General features: G+C 47.4%; 1 protein-coding gene across 3 annotated transcripts in view; it reads right to left on the minus strand.

Annotated features, from left to right (window-relative positions):
• The window catches only part of LOC144611326 (protein phosphatase 1 regulatory subunit 29-like), a 211,936-nt gene that overhangs the window by 115,272 nt on the left and 76,037 nt on the right, over positions 1-20,627 (minus strand). The window contains exon 3 of one of the 3 annotated variants that reach the window (XM_078430380.1): positions 3,431-3,458. The exons of the other annotated variants lie outside the window; for them this stretch is intronic. The gene's annotated coding sequence lies outside the window, so the exon portion shown is untranslated. The remainder of the gene's footprint in view (positions 1-3,430; positions 3,459-20,627) is intronic. 3 annotated transcript variants of the gene reach the window in all.

The raw sequence follows: 20,627 nt of genomic DNA on the forward strand, positions 1-20,627 counted from the left end.
AGGGGTGATCGATGGTCGGCGTCAAATAAAAGCGCGGCACGGTGGCACAGCGGTAGAGTTGCTGCCTCACAGCGCCACAGACTCAAGTTCAATCCCAACTACGGGTGCTTGTCTTTACGAAGTTTGTACCTTCTCCCCGTGACTGCGTGGGTTTTCTCCGGGATCGCGGGTTTCCTCCCACACTCCAAAGACGTGCAGGTTTGTAGGTTAATGGTATAAGAAAATAACTGCAGATGCTGGTACAAATCGATTTATTCACAAAATGCTGGAGTAACTCAGTAACTCAGACTGAAGAAGGGTCTCGACCTGAAACGTCACCCATTCCTTCTCGCCCGAGATGCTGCCTGACCTGCTGAGTTACTCCAGCATTTTGTAGGTTAATGGGCTGGGTTTAAATGTAATATTTTCCCTAGTGTGTGTAAGATTGTGATAGTGTGTGGGGATCGCTGGTCAGCGTGGACTCGGTGGGCCGAAGGGCCTGTTTCCACACTGTATCTTTAAAGCAAACTAAACTAAACTAAAAAGAATACAAAAGCAGATTATGATGCAGCTTTCTAAGACTTTGGTGAGGCTGCATTTGGAGTATTACATGCAGTTTTGGTCGCCATCATTACACGAAGGATGTGGAGGCTTTGGAGAAGGTGCAGAAGAGACCAGAATGCAGCCTGGATTAAGGAATATTAGCTACAAGGAGAGGTTGGATAGAGTTGGATTGTTTTATCTGGAATGCTGGAGGTTGAGGGAAGACCTGATGGAAGTATATCAAATTCTGAGAGCCATAGATAGGATAGACAGTCAGAACCACGGGCGGCACGGTGGCGCAGCGGTAGAGTTGCTGCCTTACAGCGAATGCAGCGCCGGAGACTCAGGTTTGATCCTGACTACGGGTGCTGTACTGTACGGAGTTTGTACGTTCTTCCCGTGACCTGCGTGGGTTTTCTCCGAGATCTTCGGTTTCCTCCCACACTCCAAAGACTTACAGGTTTGTAGGTTAATTGGCTGGGCAAATGTAAAAATTGTCCCCAGTGGGTGTAGGATAGTGTTAATGTGCGGGGATCGCTGGGCGGCGTGGACCCGGTGGGCCGAAGGGCCTGTTTCTGCATTGTATCTCTAAATAAATCTAAAATCAACATACCAGGGTGTCTTTTTATGTAAACCAGCATCTGCAGTTCCTTGCATCGAAATAGAGTCTGTTGCAAATTTGTTGCCATGCTACCACAGAGCCATGGGATTACCACTCATATGCTAGTTTATACCAAAGATAGACACAAAATGCTGGAGTAACTCAGCGGGTCAGGCAGCATCTCTGAGACGGGTTGTTTGAGAGGCAGATGGTTGGACAAAGGCCAGGGATGAAAAGACAGAGGGTGCGAGACGCAAAGATTGAAGAGTCGCGAATTGTGAAGCTAGAAGAAGGAATGTGGGCAGGAGGGGTGGGGAGAGGGGAGGAATGGTGAGCCCAGGAGGGGCAGGCACAGGGTGGGGGGAAGGGAGAATGGGGTTTGTAATGACTTAAAATTGGTGAATGCAATGTTCATACCACTGTGGTGTAAGATACCCAAGTGGAATATGAGGGAGTGTTCCTCCAGTTTGAATGAGGCCTCAGTCTGGCTGAGGAGGAGACAGAAAGATCAGTATGGGAATGGGAAGGGGAGTTCAAATGGTTCACAATGGGAGATCGAGCAGGCCTTGGCAGACCGAGTGCAAGTGTTTGGCGAAACGTTTTTTTTAGTTTAGAGGTTCAGCAGAGATTCAGCCCATCGAGTCCACGCCGACCATCGATCATCCATTCACATTAGTTCTCTGTTATCCCACTTTCACATCCATTCCCTACATGCGAGGGCCAATTAACCTACGCACCCACACGTCATTGGAATGCAGGTGGAAACCGGAGCACCCGGAGGAAACCCGCGCGGTCACGGGGAGAATGTGCAACCTCCGCACGTAGACAACACCAGAGGTAAGAATGGAACAGAGGTCTTGCCGCTGTCAGGCAGCGGCTCTACCAGCTGCGTGGGGCGGCACGGTGGCGCAGCGGTAGAGTTGCTGCCTCACAGCGCCAGAGACACTGCTTCAATCCTGACTACGGGTGCTGTCTGCACGGAGTTTGCACGTTCTCCCGATGACCACGCGGGTTTTCCTCCGGGTGCTCCGGTTTCCTCCCGCATCCCAAAGACGTGCGGGTGCGTGGGTTAATTGGCTTTGGTACAGATTTTAAATTGTCCCCGGTGTGAGTAGGATAGTGCTAGTGTGCGGGGATCGCTGGTCGCGGCGCAGACTCGGTGGGCCGAAGGGCCTGTTTTCGAAATGCATCTCTTAAACTAAACTAAACTAAACAGTTGCACCCTGGGGAGGACCAACATTTTGTTTTGGAGACACGGATAATATCCAGGCAAGGTGGAAACACAGCTCAGTGCTTTATCCAAGAAAGGAAGGACCACGTTGAACAAAGTGCAGCCCTGTGTAAAAGATGAAGCTGGCCACCAGCGAGATGGTACAGTGCATGACGAGGGAGTATGTGGACGAGTTGTATTGCCTTGCTCAGCTGTATGTAGAGTGAAGCCTGCACAAACTGGCCTAATTATGTGCTCTGTCAAATTAGATTCTGGCACAGAATGCCCCAGCATTGCCCGCTGACTGATGGCCTGTTCTCCGCGATCCGATAGTCTGCATATGAGGAAGGAATTTCTTCAGCCAGAGAGTGGTGGAATTGTTTGCCACAGAAACTTACCGAATAGTGAAAGGCCTGGATGGAGTGGATGTGGAGAGGATGTTTCCACTAGTGGGAGAGTCTAGGCCCAGAGGGCACAGCCTCAGAATTAAAGGACTTTCCTTTGTGAAGGAGATGTGGAGGGATTTATTTAGTTAGAGGGTGGTGAACCTGTGGAATTCTTTGTCACAGAAGGCTGTGGAGGCCAAGTCAATGGATATTTCTAAGGCAAAGATAGATAGATTCTTGATTTGGGTGTCAAGGGTTACGGGGAGAAGGCAGGAGAATGGGGTGGAGAGGGAAAGATAGATCAGCCATAGATAGTCACAAAAGGCTGGAGTAACTCAGCGGGACAGGCAGCATCTCTGGAGAGAAGGAATGGGTGACGTTTCGGGTCGAGACCCTTCAGAAGGGTCACCCATTCCTTCTCTCCAGAGATGCTGCCTGTCCCGCTGAGTTACTCCAGCCTTTTGTGTCTATCTTCGGTTTTAACCAGCATCCCCAGTTAACTTCCTACACGGTAGATCAGCCATGATTGAATGGTGGAGGAGACTTAATGGGCCGAATCGCCAAATTCTGCTCATATCAGTTAGGAACCTATGAGATGCTCCCAGCCTTCCGTTCACACGGTGATGGGAAGAAAGGGAACAGTTCAGAATTCCTGGGATAAGCAAGCAGTGTGGGCACGCTTCAAGTAACGTTGATTAATGTTGAACTGACCTTACAGTTCGCCCACAAGGCTCCCAATCTTCAGCGTAGGAGGAAAAAGAATAAGAAAAATATTCAAGTCCCACATCACACGTGAAGAGTTATAGCAGTCAGTGACTTGCAGAAGGCATTTTGGCCCAGTATTAATCTGCTAGCTCTTCACTGGAACAATCCAAAATAGATGTACTTCCTCACTCTACATGGCCTTGCACTGCACAAGTTCACAAGTCATAGGAACGGAATTAGCCCATTCAGCCCATCGAGTCTGCTCTGCCATTCAATCATGGCTGATCTATCTCTCCCTCCTAACCCCATTCTCTTGCCTTCTCCCCATAACCCCCTGACACCTGGGCTAATCAGGAATCTGCCAGTCTCTGCATTAAAATACCCAATGACTTGGCCTCCACAGCCATCCGTGACAAAGAATTCCACAGATTCACCACCTGCGTCCTTTTATCCCAGGCTGTGCTGCCTGGTCCTCCCACTAGTGGAAACATCCTCTCCACATCCACTCTATCCAAGCCTTTCACTAGTCAGTAAGTTTCAATGAGGTCCCCCCTCATCCTTCTAAACTCCAGCGAGTACAGGCCCAGTGCCGACATACGCTCATCATATGTTAACCCACTCATTCCTGGGATCGTTCTTGTAAATCTCCTCTGGAGCCTCTCCCAGTGCCGTCAAATGCCCTTCATACATGAACCCGATCATCCTGGGGATCATTCTCGTAAACTTCACCACACTTTGATTCAAATGTTCGCACAACTTGTTTCTGAAAGCCCCTGTGATTTCTCCCCAAATATTAAAACACTGCAGCCATCTTCTACACAAGGTCTTCTCTCCTCAACTCTCAGAGGCAATCTGACGGAGTAGACTCGATGGGCCGAATGGCCTACTTCTGCTCCTGTGACACATGAACTAATCGGGCAACTAATCGGGCAATTGACAGAAGCCAATTTACCTACAAATCTGCACGTCTTTGGGATGTGGGAGGAAACCGGGGCACCCGGACGAAACCCACACGCTCACAGTGAGAACATGCAAGCTCCACATAGACAGCAGCCAAGGTCAGGATTGAACCCAGGACTCTGGCGCTGGATTCGCAGTGGTTCTACCAGTTGCACCACAATGGCGGCACGGTGGCGCAGCGGTAGAGTTGCTGCCTTACAGCGAATGCAGCGCCGGAGACTCAGGTTCGATCCTGACTACGGGCGCCGTCTGTACGGAGTTTGTACGTTCTCCCCGTGACCTGCGTGGGTTTTCTCTGAGATCTTCGGTTTCCTCCCACACTCCAAAGATGTACAGGTATGTAGGTTAATTGGCTGGCCAAATGTAAAAATTGTCCCTTGTGTGTGTAGGACAGCGTTAATGTGCGGGGATCGCTGGGCGGCGCGGACCCGGTGGGCCAAAGGGCCTGTTTCTGCGCTGTATCTCTAAATCTCAATCTAAAAAATCTAAAAATTGATACCCTCTTAAACAAACATTTTCTTCAACATTTTCAGCCTGAAACATTCACTCTTGTTTCTTAAACCACAGATGCTGTTTGATTTCCTGCAGTTTTGTTTCCCCCAGCATCTTTACTTTAGACTTTTTACTTTAGGAAAGCAGCAGAGAAGCAGGCCCTAAAGTCCACACCGACCAGCAATCACCCCATACTCCAACACTATCCTACACACACTGGGGACAATCCACAATTTTACCAAAGTCAATTAACCTTCAAGCCTGTACGTCTTTGGAGTGTGGGAGGAAACCGGAGCACCCGGAGAAAACCCACGTGGTCACGGGGAGAACGTGCAAACTCCATACCCAGGATCAAACGCAGATCTCTGGCGCTGTAATACAGCAGCTCTACCGCCACTCTATGTGCCACCTGCTGTACATCTTCTGTTTATATTTCACTCTTCGATATTATGAACAGTCACTAATTATAACGCGTAGCAACCATTCTCCGCTATCACTTTGAATGGGGCACTGCTGAACCTGCTTGCATTGATTGGCCCTACTTGCCCCTAAAGGCTACCCAATTGACTTCAACCCTACGGTAGCATGGACCAGTCAAGATCCTTTCCCTGAAGGTCAGCAAAGAACGGGATCGGCCTTTACAACTGATGGTGACATGGTGACATTAGTGATGTTAGCTGTTTAATTCCAGATTACTTAATTGAACTTAAATAGCCCAGTGAAGTGCTGAAAGTTGAACGTGACTTCAGATCATTCAGCAGGTGGAAGCACAGCAATTAATCTGAGACGCTAACACGGCACCAAGGCCTGCTTGCCTTTGTTATAGCTTCCTCTCCGGGTTGTGTTTCCCAACGCAAGAAATAATATATCGTTCAACGCCTCACGCCTCAACTTCCTTCGAAGGTTTAGGAAGTCCAGCATGTCCCCAACAACTCTCACCAACTTCTACAGATGCGCCGCGTAGAGAGCATTATATCTGGATGCTTTGCGGCAGGGTTTGGGAACAGCTCCATCCAAGACCGCAAGAAATTGCAGAGAATTGTTGACGCGGCCCAGACCATCACGCAAACCAACCTCCCTTCCATCGACTCCATCTACACCTCGCGCTGCCTCGGCAAGGCCAGCAGCATCATCAAGGACCAGTCTCACCCCGGCCACTCCCTCTTCTCCCCTCTCCCATCGGGCAAGAGGTACAGAAGTGCGAAAACGCACACCTCCAGATTCAGGGACAGTTTCTTCCCGGCTGTTATCAGGCAACTGAACCGTCCTATCGACAACTAGAGAGCGGTCCTGAGCTACTCTCCTCCTCATTGGAGACCATCGGACTAACTTTGATTGGACTTTACTGAGCTTTATTTTGCACTAAACTTTATTCATGATTTTCCCTTATCATGTATCTGTACACTGTGGACGGCTCGATTGTAATCATGTATTGTCTTTCCGCTGACTAGTTAGCACGCAACAAAAGCTTTTCACTGTACCTCGGCACACGTGGCAATAAACTAAACTCAAACTCAAGCCTGTTGTGCCATTCAACAAGTGCACAGTTTATCTTTTGCTGCCAACACCACTTTCTTGCCCCAACCCCATCTCTCCCAATTCATCTTATATCCAGAAGTCCATGGATTCTCAAGAAGGGTCCTGACCCAAAATGTCACCCATCCTTTTCCCCAGAGATGCTGCCAGTCCCGCTGAGTTACTCCAGCACTTTGTGTCTATCTTCAGAAATCGATTGCATTGAATCCAATCAATATCTGAACCTCCACCAAAGGTTTAAGACCCTCTGGATAGATTCAATATCAAAACTAAAGAGTTTTTATGCACTGGTTTTGAATGAGAACAAATAAAGTCTGAAGAAGGATCTCAACCCAAAACATCACCTATCTATGTCCTCTGGAGATGCTATCTACCTCATTGGAGACCCTCAGACTATCTTTGATTGGACTTTACTTCAGCACTTGCCTTTGTGTGTATTAACCAGCGTCTGCAGCTTCTTGCTTCTACAATCAATTATCAGCCTCAGTTTTTGTTGGTTTCGTTGAACTGGAATTCATGACCTCGTGGTAGCAATATTTCCAGGGTTTCACTATACTCTGTGGGATAAGTTGTTTCACCACATTATTCAAAAACCGATCTTGATGTAGAGCTCTGAGATGCCCAGGGATTCGGGATGTCCTTGTACATAATTCACAATGGCCTTGCACACAAGTTTCATTTAAAGATACAGCGCGGCCCACTGAGTCCGCGCCGACCAGCAATCCCCGCACATTAATACACTCCCACGCACTCTTGGAAGATTTTACATTCATACCAAGCCAATTAACCTGCAAACCTGTACATCTTTGGAGTGAGGGAGGAAACCGGAGCTCCTGGAGAAAAGGTCACGGGAAGAACGTACAAACTCCAATCCAAAGATACTAGAGGAACAAGATGGACCGCTCCGTTGAAATCGCCTATACTGAAGTGTAGTACGTAAAGGAGCATAACGGCCGCCATTTTAGTATGCAAAACCCCACCGTTCGCTCTGCCTCTCGCAGTGTAATCAGTGTTTTGGGGGAGCAGTATGTGTGATGCTACCATTAAAATGCAGAATATATCTCATCTATCAATTCACAGATTTTTGTTATTTTTCTTTTTAAATGTTTCTGCAAGTTTCTGCCTACTAAAATGGCGCCGTGACATGCTATGGTTTTTAGGGTCGAGTGGTCTATCTTGTTCTTCTAGTATCTTTGCTCCATACAGACTGCACCCAAAGTCAGAATTGAACCCGGGTCTTTGACACTGTAAGGCAGCAACTCAACCACTGTGCCACCGTGCCGCCCGATTTTGACTATCTTTGGTATGCATTAGCATCTGTAGTTCATTTTGAATGAATGAATGAATAAGTTTATTGGCCAAGTATGCATATACAAGGAATGTGCCTCGGTGCTCCGCTCACAAATGACAACACAAACATAGAGTTAACAATTAAGAATAAAGCATAACCACATCAAAACAATAAGGATACAACATTACGGTCTAAACATGTGGGTGAAAATAAACCAGAGCAAAAAAGAGGCTGCAGACTTTGGTGATTGAGTAGAACTACCACTCGTGGAAAAAAGCTGTTTTTATGTCTGGCTGTGGCTGCTTTGACAGTCCAGAGTCGCCTTCCAGAGGGAAGTGCTTTTTGTTACAGTTTTACTGGATTAGTATCAGGAATGGGTAGAACATCTCATGCAATAAGGTTCTATCCATTCAGTCTGAAGAAGGGTCTCGACCCGAAACGTCACCCATTCCTTCTCTCCTGAGATGCTGCCTGACCCGCTGAGTTACTCCAACATTTTGTGAATAAATACCTTTGATTTGTACCAGCATCTGCAGTTATTTTCTTACACTATTCTATCCATTGAGGTTCAACATGCGAGAGGGATCATCACTGAAACACACAAAATGGCCAAGGGGTCTAGTGTAGATGGGACACCTTGGTCAGCGTGGGCAAGTTGGGCCGAATGACTTGTTTCCATGCTGTATGTCTCTATGATTCTCCATGACTAACACCTCTTCTTAACCCTACCCTCTCCATCCTGTACTCCCTCCCCAAATCTGTAAACCCTTGACGCAGCCACGCAATCTCCCAGTTGCTAAACATTTAACAACCCCCTCCCTTTCCCACACTGACCTTTCTGTCCTGGGTATTTGTTCACAAAATGCTGGACTAACTCAGCAGGTCAGGCAGCATCTCAGGAGAGAAGGAATGGGTGACGTTTCGGGCCGAGACCCTTCTTCAACATCAGTCTGAAGAAGGATCTCGACCCGAAACCTCACCCATTCCTTCTCTCCTGAGATGCTGCCTGACCTGCTGAGTTACTCCAGCATTTTGTGAATAAATACCTTCAATTTGTACCAGCATCTGCAGTTATTGTCTTATACTTTCTGTCCTGGGCCTCCTCCACTGTCAGAGTGAGGCTCAGCGCAAATTGGAGAAACAGCACCTCATATTTCGCTCGGGCAGCTTACACCCCAGCGGTATGAACATTGACTTCTCTAACTTCAAGTAACCCTCATTTTGCCTCTCTCTCTCTCCGTCCCTCCCCCACCCTAGTTCTCCGACTAGTTTCACTGTCCTCCTGATTCATTTTACTGATTGTGCACCTCCTTGTCACCCTCCCCTGAGCCAACAATGAACCGTTCTATAGATGGACACAAAGAGCTGGGGTAACTCAGCAGGTCAGACAGCATCCCTGGAGAAAAGGAATAGGTGACATTTCCCTTTTCTCCAGGGATGCTGCCTGACCCGCTGAGTTACTCCAGCTTTTTGCGTCTATCTGGTTTAAACCAGCATCTGCAGTTCCTGACTAGGCAATGAGCCATTCTACATTTCCTTGATCATAGTCTGCTTTGATCTGTCGTTTTCGCACCTTACCTTTCCATATCCCTAGTCTCCCTCTCCCCGACTCAGTCAGAAAAATGACCCTGGCACAAAACGTCACCCATCTCTTCTCTCCAGAGATGCTGCCTGTCCCACTGAGTTACTCCAGCTTCTTGCGTCTATCTTCAGTGTAAACCAGCATCTGCAGCTCCTTCCTACACATTGCAAATACCATTCCTCCTTTCCAATCCCCGCTGCTCCAAAGACCCCTTAAAACAACGTTTTCCTTCCCGTCTGAGCCTCAGATTTTTTTTCCGTGTGCGCCTTGTCGTCTCTCCCAGCTCTTTGTGACATTCTGTGGCATTTCAGACAAAATGTGAATCCAAACTGTTGTAGTTGGGCTCGAGTGAGAAATCAGATGAGTTCGAGCAGATGAAACAGTTGTCGTTCTGAGCCTCGAAGGTTCATTTGCAAAAAGGAAGGAAAAACACACAAATCTGTCAGCTTCAAACTTCAAAAGCTTCTAAACGCAAATTGGAGGAACAGCATCTCATATTTTGCTTGGGCAGCTTACAACGCAGTGAAATGAATATTGTTTTCTCTAACTTCAAGTAACCCTTGCATTCCCTCTCTCTCCTAGGGTTGCCAACTGTCCCATATTAGCTGGAACATCTCGTATTTTGGGCTAAATTGGTTTGGACCGCCATTGTCCCGTATTAGGCCCGGACAATGCTGTAGGCCCGGACTCTATGCCTGGACACTGTAGGCCCGGACACTGTCGCCCGGGCGTCGCTGTAATCCTGGACAGTGTAGGCCCAGGCGCCGCCTATCGGAGGTTGCATAGCAACCCGCCTCCCGGCCATGGCGCCGCCATTGGTGGAGCGGGAGCACGTGGCCGCTGGCTGGGTGAGGTCACGTGGGGCGCGGGGCAGTGATGTCACCCTTTGTCCCTTATTTGGGAATGAGGAAGTTGGCAACCCTACTCTCTCCATCCCTCCCCCACCCATGTCGACCAGCTTCTCTAGTTCTCCTCTTGCAAACAGCTAACAATGGCCTGTTTCCTTTATCATCGTTACTTTTTGGCATATCATCCATTCATTTGTTCTATATCTCTCCACATCACCGTCTACATCTCTCCTTTCCCTTTCCCCGTACTCTCGTCTGAAGACGGGTCTGGACCCGAAACGTCACCCATTCCTTCTCTCGCGAGATGCTGCCTGTCCCGCTGAGTTACTCCAGCATTTTGTGTCTATCCCCTTAATAATTGTTGTTTTACGCCCAGTTCAAAATGGCTTCAGGTACTTCCTTTACAACATAAATAACACTGCAAATGCTCACATTCAACTCAATTATTCATGTTCTGCTATCCTCAATAATAATGCCAGCAAGGAGATATATTATTGTCACTTTTTAATTAAAGCGATGTTCCCCACCCACCCCAATTAAAGACAACATTTGCCCAGCAGTTTTGAGTCTCTTTTCAATACGACTGATGTTTCCAGGGACTTGCAAAGGAGCCAGGAGCATTTTGAAGACCTGCGTTGAAATAGATGATTAAAAACGGGGTTTTTATTGGTCTTTGAACAATACTAAGTATGGCATTTGAAGGTTAATTACATGGAAGTCCTAAGGCAGGGTGAATATTCCATAGTTTTAAGAAGGCCCCAGTACACGATGCCGATGAAAAGTCACAGGCCTTAATCAATCCTGCGTCTTGTTATAAAATATACTTTAGATTTAGATTTAGATTTAGAGATACAGCGCGGAAACAGGCCCTTCGGCCCACCGGGTCCGCGCCGCCCAGCGATCCCCGCACACTAACACTATCCTACACACACTAGGGTCAATTTTTACGTTTGCCCAGCCAATTAACCTACATACCTGTACGTCTTTGGAGTGTGGGAGGAAACCGAAGTTCTCGGAGAAAACCCACGCAGGTCATGGGCGATCGTACAAGCTCCGTACAGACGGCGCCTGTAGTCAGGATCGAACCTGAGTCTCCGGCGCTGCATTCGCTGTAAGGCAGCAACTCTACCGCTGCGCCACCGTGCTTTATACTTGCACTTATAAAGGAGCCTTCATGAGCATGGAGCATGGAAAGTGGTTTACAGCTAATGAGGCCCTACTATTGTAGCTTATTTTCAAAATATACAGCAGGAAAACAGGGCATTCGAATCCATGCCTGCACATCGATCATCCGTTCACACTAGTTCTACGTTATCCACTTTCTCATCCACTCCTTACACACCAAGGCAATTTACAGAGGGCCAATTAACCTACCAATGTCTCTCAGTAATGGGTTTAGTTTTAGTTTTCGAGATGGCACAGAACGGTGGCACACAGGTAGAGTTGTCAACCTCCCAGCGCCAGAGACCCGGGTTCGATCCTGACTAGGGGCGCTTGTCTGTACGGAGGTTCACCCCGTGACCTGCGTGGGTTTTCTCCGAGATCTTCGGTTTCCACCCACACTCCAAAGACGTTCAGGTTTGTAGGTGAATTGGCTTGGTATAAATATAAATTGTCCCCAGTGCCTGTAGGTTAGTGTTATAATAATAAAAAAATGTGTTTGTCATATGTAGGTTGGCACAGGGTCAACAGTGCAATGAAATGTATTTGACAAGACAACGGGTCACCTCAGCAGTAATATTCCAAGGATAAATAAGATTTTTTTTTAAATGACATTAGGAAGGTAAAAAGACAATATTAAAAATAGGTAAAAAGACAATATTAAAAATAATCAACATATATGATTTGAAATGTGTTTATGAGTTCAGAAGCCTGATGGCCTGATGGTAGAAACTGTTCTTAAGTCTGGTGGTACGCACAGCCATACTCCTGTATCGTCTGCCTGACGGTAACAAGAACAGCCTGCGTGCTGGGTGGCTGTGGTCCTTGATGATGCTGCGTGCCTTCCGCAGGCACCACCGGTAGAAAATGTCCTGAGTGGCCGGGAGACAGTTGCCAGTGATGTGCTGTGCCGTCTTCACCACTCTCTGTAGTGATTTGTGGCTGTGGGCAGAACAGTTCCCGTACCAGACTGTAATGCAGCCCGTCAGCAGGCTCTCGATGGTGCATCTGTAGAAGTTTGTGAGGATGCTGGCGTCCATGCCAAACTTCCTCAGTCTTCTCAGCGAAAAGAGCCACTGGTGGGCCTTCTTTGTTATTGTGTCCATGTGCAGTGTCCAGGAAAGGTCCTCAGTGATGTGCACACCGAGGAACTTAAAGCTGCTGACCCTTTCAACCTCAGCATCACCGATGTGGATGTGGAGGTGTCCACTCCCCCGCTGTCTCCTGTAGTCCACCATCATCTCTTTAGTTTTGCTGACATTGAGAGAGAGGTTATTTTCCTGGCACCAGCTGTTTAGTGCCTTTACCTCCTCTCTGTAGGCCGTCTCATTGTTGTCTGTGATGAGGCTCAAGATGGTCGTGTCGTCAGCAAACTTTAGGATGCTGTTTGAGCTGTGCTTAGTGGTACAGTCGTGCGTGAACAGGGAGTACAGGAGAGGACTGAGCACACAGCCCTGTGGTGTGCCTGTGTTGAGGATCAGTGAGGCAGAGGTGTGGCTGCCAATTCTCACCACCTGGGGCCTGCCCGTCAGGAAATCGAATATCCATCCACAGATGGAGGTCTCCAGTCCAAGATCAAGGAGCTTGGGGACGGGTTTTGAGGCAGCCAACTAACCTACAAACCTGTACGTCTTTGGGATGTGGGAGGAAACCGGAGCACCCAGAGGAAACTAAGGCGGTCATGGAGAGAACAGACAAACTCCGTGCAGACAGCACCCATAGTCAGAATGGAAACCTGGTCTCTGGTGCTCTCAGGCAGCAACTCTACCGCTAGGCCACCGTGCAGTCCACGTAGTATCTCCTAGGTAGTATGTCGGTGAAATGAAGATCCTCGTGCTCCCCCTCTCCCTCGCCCCCACTCCCTCACTCTCTCCTTCTCTTTCTCGCTCTCCCTCTCTCTCTCTCTCTCTCTCTCTCTCTCACATTCACTCTCGCACAGGACAGCTAAAATAAAGACACTCCATTCACATGGCACATTGCAGCAGCACACAAAGGGACCAGTGATGGGAAGTGACAATGCAGCGCTCCGAGGTCAGGGTTAAACCACGTTATTGGAGCGGGAAGCAAGAGCTGAACTCAGCGCAAGTTTGAGCTGGGAGTGTGTGAAGCTGATAATACAGCGAGAAAGATGTGGGGAGAGGGCACTGTTCCACCGACACGACCTCTTACAGCTGAATGAGCAGCAACTCTTCAGTGAAGAATGGAGATATACGGGGAATCCATATACAAATTATTTGTGAACTGGCCACGGATGACAGAACCCAACATATTCTGAACAGATCCAGGTCGAAAGCTAGCTCATCTACTCAGCCTGTGTGTGGAAACTCATGCATAAAAATGTTTAGGAAATTAGAGCATACAGTCCATAACAATATACCTCTCTTCAGACTTTATGCATTAGAGATCCAGCGCGGAAACAGGCCCTTCGGCCCACCAACTTCGTGCCACCCCGTACACTATTTACAATTCACAATTTTACCGAAGCCAATAAACCTACAAACCTGCACGTCTTTGGAGTGTGAGAGGAAACCGGAGCACCCGGAGAGAACACACGCGGTCACACAGAGAACGTACAAACAACACCAGTAGTCAGGATCGAACCCGAGTCTGTGTTCATTCATCCTATCAACAACATAACAACATTTGAAAGATAAAATGGAGAATCAAGGAACTGCAGATGCCGAATTTCAAATAAATGGACACGAAGTGCTGGAGTAACTCAGCGGGTCAGACAGCATCTCGAGAGTCTGAAGACTCCATCAGTCTGAAGTCTGAAGAAAGGTCTCGACTCGAAATATCACCCATTCCTTCTCTTCAGAGATGCTGCCTGTCCCGCTGAGTTACTCCAGCATTTTGTGTCTATCTTCGGTTTAAACCAGCATCTGCAGTTCCTTCCTAAACATCTCTGGAGTACATGGATAGGTAATGTTTCGGGTCAGGATGCTTCTTCCTGTCACCTATCCATGTTCTCCACATCCGCTGTTACTCCAGCACTTTGTGTCTTTTTTTGTCAACATTTAAAAGACATTTGGACAGGTACGTGGGGAGGAAAGGTTTAGCGAGATATGGGCCAAATGTAGGCAAATGGGACTAGTGTAGATGGGGCATCTGGTTGGCGTGGGCGCGTAAGGCCGAAGAACCTGTTTTCGTGCTGCATGACTCTGTGACAATATTCCCCTCATGACCTAACACACCTCTACAAGATCACCCTTCAGCCTCCTACACTCCAAAATATAAAGTGCTGTCGTTCCTAACCTTCACTGGGATTTAGAAGGATGAGAGGGGATCTTATAGAAACATATACAATTCTTAAGGGATTGGACAGGCTAGATGCAGGAAAAATGTTCCCGATGTTGGGGGAGTCCAGAACCAGGGATCACAGTTTAAGAATAAGGGGTAGGCCATTTAGGACTGAGATGAGGAAAAAAAATGTCACCCAGAGAGTTGTGAATCTGTGGAATTCTCTGCCACAGAAGGCAGTGGAGGCCAATTCACTGGATGTTTTCAAGAGCGGGTTAGATATAGCTCTTAGGGCTCACTGAATCAAGGAAATTGGGGGAGAAAGCAGGAACGGGGTACTGATTTTGGATGATCAGCCATGATCATATTGAATGGCGGTGCTGACTCGAAGGGCCGAATGGCCTACTCCTGCAACTATTTTCTATGTTTCTATGTTTCTATGTGTCTGCAATTATACCAAAGCCAATTAGCCTGCAAACCTGGACGTCTTTGGAGTGTGGGAGGAAACCAGAGCTGGAGAAAATCCACGCAGGTCATGGGGAGAACGTACAAACTCCATACAGAGACCCAAAACGTCACCCATTCCTTCTCTCCTGAGATGCTGCCTGACCTGCTGAGTTACTCCAGCATTTTGTGAATAAATACCTTCGATTTGTACCAGCATCTGCAGTTATTTTCTTATAGCACCCATAGTCAGGATCGAACCCGTGTCTCCGGCGCTGTGAGGCAGCAACTGCGCCACCGTGAGTTAATTCTATAATTTATCCCTCTGCATTGTACAAACCCATTTTAAAATTGCTCATTGATTTTCTACCGGCTTTCTTTATTCTCACTGCAGTTGGTGACAGCAAATATGGCTTATTTATCTGCTGACTTAGCCTGCTACATTAAAGCATTAAATATATATTCATCTTGTGAACCAAAATAGCATAAATTAAGGCATGCCTCAACAGTGCTTGTCTTTTCCCTTGGGCATCTCCTTACTAGAATTCACTTCCCCGCTAAAGGCTTATCCAAGTGGATACTCAAAGCAGATACCAGGTTCTGGGAACCAAGGGAATCGGTGGATGCAGGGTTGCGTTTGAGTTTCGTTTATTGCCACATGTACCGAGGTACAGTGAAAAGCTTTTTGGCCCATCGAGTCCCCCGCCGACCAACGATTCCCGTACATTAACACTAACCCACACACCAGTCAGTGGAAAGACAAAACATGATTACAACAGAGACATCCACAGTGTACAGATACAGGATAAAGGGAACAACGTGAATAACGTTTAGTGCAAGATAAAGCCAGTAAAGTCCGATCAAAGATAGCCTGAGGGTCTGCAATGAGGTAGTTAGTTGCTCAGGACTGCTCTTTAGTTGTGGTAGGATGACTCAGTTGCCTGATAACAGCTGGGAAGAAACTTTTGTGCGTTTTCACACTTCTGTACCTTTTGCCCGATGGGAGAGGGGAGAAGAGGGAGTGGCCGGGGGTGAGACTGGTCCTTGATTATGCTGCTGGCCTTGCCGAGGCAGCGTGAGGTATAAATGGAGTCAATGGAAGGGACGTTGGTTTGTGTGATGGTCTGGGCTGCGTCCACAATTCTCTCCAATTTCTTGCTTCTTAACTCCTGCGGCCTACTTCTAATGCTGTTCAAAACTATGGATACCATTACACCTTTTAAAAGACATTTGGATAGAAGTTTGGGTAGGAAGGGTTTGGAAGGCCATGGACCCAAATGGGACTGTGCCAGTTTGCCAACTTGGCCAGCATGGTCAAAGTGGGTTGAAGGCCCTGTTTCTGTACAGCTCTACAGCTCTGTGACTCTGACCATAAGACTCCAGGCAATCCTGGAAGATGGGCAGCCTCAGACTGAGATGATGTGGGAACCGGTCCCAATGATGAGACTGGCGATTGCCTGCCTGCCCAGTCTTTGATGGCTCTGTCCCAGATAAGTCTTTGGTTCAGTTTAGAGATACGGGATGGAAAGAGGCCCTTCGGCCCACCGAGTCCACACCAACCTTCGACCACCCGCTCGCTCTGGTTCTATGCTATCCCACTTTATCATCCACTCCCTACACACCAGGGGCAATTTGCAGAGGGGCAATTAACCTACAAACCCGCACGTCTTTGGGAAACCAGAGCACCCAGAAGAAAACCATGTGGCCACAGGGAGAACGTGCAAACTCCACACCGACAGCACTCGAGGTCTGGATGGAATCTGGGTCTCTGGCACTGTGAGGCAGCAGCTCGACCCGCTGTGCCACTGTGGCTTCCCAGTGTTGGAATGGCTGGTGAATCTGTTTGCGTTCGCGTCGAATATGGTCCGCATTTGGGCGGCCACGCTAAACTGTCCCAATTCTTTGAGCTTCTTACCATCCAACCTTTGACTCTTGTTAATTGACCGGTCTGTATGGGAGCTTCAGGCAATGCCTCTCTTCTACATTAAACATGTATCAAGTTGGTGTATGAATTTTTGAAAGCACGGCTCCCTTCACTTTTGAGTTGAACTTTCAGAGCTGGATATGACTAAAGAGTTCAGAGCCTCCGTGGTGGTGGGTCTGACGCATGCAGTGAGATAAAGCTAACCAAACCTTTGTTCTTTAGAGTTTCAAAGAATGGGATGGGACCTTATTGAAATCTCTTCAAGAGCTCGACAGGACAGTAACACAGAAACTTCCTCTAACTGCGGCGTCTAGAAATGGAGGTCACAGAATACAAGACGAGTCGTTGCGTACTGAAATGAGACACGGCTTGACTGAAAGACTGGTGAATTGTTGGAATTCTCCAACCCAATAGAGACTCTGCCTTTAGACACCAGATTTTCGAGATACAGCGCAGAAATAGGCCCTTTGGCCCACCGAGTCACGCCGACCAGCGATCCCCGCACACGAACAAGCACTATCCTACACATAATTGGGACAATTTGCAATTTTCTACCGAAGACAATTAACTTACAAACCTGAGATAGACACAAAATGCTGGAGTAACTCAGCGGGACAGGCAGCATCTCCGGATAGAAGGAATGGGTGACGTTTTGGGACGAGACCCCTTCTTCAGACAGACCCTTCAAGGGTCTCGACCCGAAATGTCACCCAATCCTTCAATGCAGAGATGCTGCCTGTCCCGCTGAGTTACTCCAGCATTTTGTGCCTATCTTCGGTTTAAACCCGCATCTGCAGTTCCTTCCTACAACCTACAAACCTGCACGAATTTGGGGTGTGGGAGGAAACTGGAGCACCTGGCAAAAACCCACGCAGATACAGGGAGAACGTACAAACTCTGCACAGACAGCACCCATTATCAGGATCAAACCTGGGTTTCTGACGTTGTGAGGCTGCAACTCTACCGCTGCGCCACCGTGCCGCCATTGGCTGTATTTTAAGTAAGGGAACCAAAACTGTGCACAATATTCCAGGTGAATGTTCACCAAGATTCTGTACAATTGCAAGTAATCCTCACTATTTTAAACTATACTAGACCAAGAGGACCCGTTGGGCCCAAACCTCTCTTGCATTGGTGCAGCCCCCTCTCCTCCCCCCCCTCCCCTCCCCCTCCCTCCCTCCCCCTCCCCTCCCCCTCCCTCCCCTCCCTCCCCTCACCCCTTCCCCCCCCCACTACATCCCTCTCAACCCCCCCGTATCCTCCCCCCTCCCCCCACTCCCTCCCTCCCTCTCCCTCCCTAGGAGATAGATTTAAACTTTTAAATTTGAATAACTTTCAAAATATAACACCGATTTCAATGAAACTTCTTCCATTAGCACCAAAGGGACAACGGTGAGTAAGGTGGGCCTAAAACTGACGCAGTATCGTGTACTGTTTTGGCTGTAGGTCAGGAACAAACTAACAAACAAACAAAAGTTCTGGTATATAGATTTTTTAAAGATATATAACATGAGGAGGCATCGAAAGGGCGGGAAAGGGCCTTTTTCCACAATGTATCTCTAAACTAAAACTAACACTAAAATCTAAATAACAGCCTGTATCTTGACATCATTTCGAGTCATAGAGCCAGAGAGTGATACAGTGTGGAAACAGGCCCTTCGGCCCAACTTGCCCACACCGGCCAACATGTCCCAGCTACACTAGTCCCACCTGCCCGCGTTTGGTCCATATCCCTCCAAACTTGTCCTATCCATGCACCAGTCTAACTGTTTCTTAAACGTTGGGATAGTCCCAGCCTCAACTACCTCCTCTGGCAGCTTGTTCCATGCACCCACCACCCTCTGTGTGAAAAAGTTACCCCTCAGATTCCTATTAAATCTTTTCCCCTTCACCTTGAACCTATGTCCTCTGGTCCTCGATTCCCCCACTCTGGGCAAGAGATGCTGTGCATCTCCCCGATTTATTCCTCTCATTTATACCAAGGTACGAAAGGAAAATCAGATCGTTAACAGCAGCCAAAAATATGACAACAGTTATGAGTGAAACGATTCATGAGGCATAATAATTTTCAAAGACATTTTAATGTCCAATGATTGTAATTAAGTAGTATTTCATCAAAATGCCTTTGACCCACCAGATGTACTAGCGTGGCTGTAATCACAACGGATTGACAGAGTTGCCTCCACCTGTGACTCAGTAGTGATTCCCCAACCAATGACACTAATTCCTTTAGTTTAGTTTAGAGATACAGCGCGGAAACAGGCCCTTCAGCCCACCGATTCCGTGCCGACCAGCGATCCCCACACACTAACGCTACAGACCTCCCAACATTTGATTTTACAAATCCATCATTTTGATGTCCAAAATTCAGAATTTTACATCCTACCTGACTGACCTCCTCCACAGATACACTCCCACCCGTACCCTCCGCTCTGCTGCTGCTAACCTCCTGTCCCCCCCCCCCATCCGGACCAAACTCAGATCCTGGACTTTCTCCATCGCTGCTCCCACCCTCTGGAACTCACTACCTCAAACCATCAGAGACTCCTCCTCACTCACCACATTCAAAACATCACTGAATTCTCACCTGTTCAACACTGCCTTCAACCACTGACCGTCACCTCACCTTATTTTTCCTTTTCTGTTCGTTTACTTATTTATTTATTTTTTTCTATGTTTTAGTAAACCCTGTAAAGCGTCTTTGAGTTTTTAGAAAAGCGCTATACAAATGTAATGCATTATTATTATTATTATTATTATTATCAATATTCATAATATGGCGCGTAATGCAACTTTACAGCAAAAAAAATGTATGCACGGCAAATGCGCGTACGCGTTGCGCTACATTCATATGCGAAAAACGACATTATTTTCAACAGTCTGTAGTTCTTGGACTACATGTACAATGTCAGGCCTATCATGAGTATATTCTGCTATTTATAGAAAGGTTATTGAACAAAAATACTTTTTACAAGACAGAGAAAAAATTGTTTTGTTTTGATTTTTCTATTTTGCTTTTTCCTTACACATCCCAGTTCTCTTGGTATTGAATAAAAGAACAAAGGTCATAAAATGTATGACGAAGTTATAAAGAAAGAGTTTCATTTAAAACAGCACATACCTAATTTCATTGAAGATGGATCTGCATGCTTACTCTATCGTCTGCTGCTGTTAATGCGCTATATATCCCCGCGGTGATGTACGTGTTGATATATGCGACTCGACTAAGCATACGGAAGGATTTCATAGCGCGCACCTGTGACCGTGCTAACAAGGATCGCAATACAACACATCAATATTGACCATCTAAAAACAGTGGGTAATTTTGATCACTCATATACCGTCTGGCATATATCGAGTGGCCGAATTGACAAATTGAAACTACCGACTGTTTTGCGGAACAATGTGAGGCGAAATCGGAATGGCGGAAATGAAATAGGAAAACGGAAACTTGCCGCCAAATTCGGAAGGGTTGGGAGGCCTGATGCGATCTGACACACACTTGGGTCAGTTCACGATTATAACAAACCAATTAACCTACCTACCTGCACGTCTTTGGAGTCAGGGAGGAAACCGGAGATCTCAGAGAAAACCCACGCAGGTCGCGGGAAGAACGTACAAACTCCGTACAGACAGCACCTGTAGTCAGGATTGAACCCGGGTCCCTGGCGCTTCGAGACCGCAACTCTACCGCCCTTACTCTCGTGAATGAATAAATGTAAAGA

The sequence above is a fragment of the Rhinoraja longicauda genome, chromosome 40 (genome assembly GCF_053455715.1).
Source record: "Rhinoraja longicauda isolate Sanriku21f chromosome 40, sRhiLon1.1, whole genome shotgun sequence".
In the NCBI taxonomy this organism is placed as follows: domain Eukaryota; kingdom Metazoa; phylum Chordata; class Chondrichthyes; order Rajiformes; family Arhynchobatidae; genus Rhinoraja; species Rhinoraja longicauda.